Source organism: Pteropus vampyrus, unplaced genomic scaffold (genome assembly GCF_000151845.1).
Source record: "Pteropus vampyrus isolate Shadow unplaced genomic scaffold, Pvam_2.0 Scaffold685, whole genome shotgun sequence".
Classification (NCBI taxonomy): Eukaryota; Metazoa; Chordata; class Mammalia; order Chiroptera; family Pteropodidae; genus Pteropus; species Pteropus vampyrus.
In genome coordinates this window covers 35,897-36,876 of record NW_011889466.1, presented here as the reverse complement: position 1 = coordinate 36,876, position 980 = coordinate 35,897, and positions in this window count along the sequence as shown.

The window sequence follows — 980 nt, the reverse complement described above, 5'->3', positions numbered from 1 at the left end:
TATATATATACATACATACACACATACATACATACATACATACATACATACATACATACATACAGTAGTCTATTTTCTTCTGCATGTGCCGTATGTCCATTTCCCTTTAGGGATTTGGATCTTTACTTCCTCTCATTTCTGTTTTTGTGTCTCAAATTAATACCATATATGCTGAATATATGTCTAAGTTGCAGTAGTAGTTATCTTCTTCTTTTTTTAGAGTATTTGGGGGGGGGCAAAGCTTTAACCACTATGTAATATTTAAGCTTATAATTCACTGTTCTTAATAAGAGTTGCACTTTCCTGCTTCTGTCTGCTTTTTAGTCTACTTAGTCATAGTTATGTATTATTTTTTGCCATTTTGTTTAAGGTGAGCTAACCCCTTTTTAGTATTTCCTGTAATGCAGATTTTCTGGGGGAGAATTTCCTCAGGTATTGTATGTCTGGAAAGGACTTTATTTTTCCTTCATATTTAAGGGAGAGTTCTGCTGGATATATTAATCTTGGCAGGTAATTTCTGTCTTTTGATAGATTGAATATTTGGTCCACTCTATTCTTGCTTGTAAGGTTTGTGTTGAGAAGTTCGATGATAGTCTAATGGATTTTCCTTTATAAGTCACTGTCTTCTTTTTCTTGACTGCCTTGAAAACTCTTTGTCATTAATGTTTGACAATTTTAATATAATATGTTTTGGTGAAGGCCTTTTTGGGTTGAGATAACTGTGTGTTCTGTTTGCTTCTTAGACTTGTATATTCAGTTCTTTCCATAGAATTGGAAAATTTTAATCAAATATTTGTTTCAATATGCTCTCTGTTTCCTTCTCCTTCTCTTCTCTTTCTGATATACCCATTAGTCTTATGTTGCTTTTCCTGATGGTGTCAAATAATTCTTGTAGAGTTGTTTAATTTTTTTTTTCATTCTCAATTTTCTCTCTTCTTCCTTCTTTGTAATTTCTAGATTGCTGTCTTTGATATCACTGA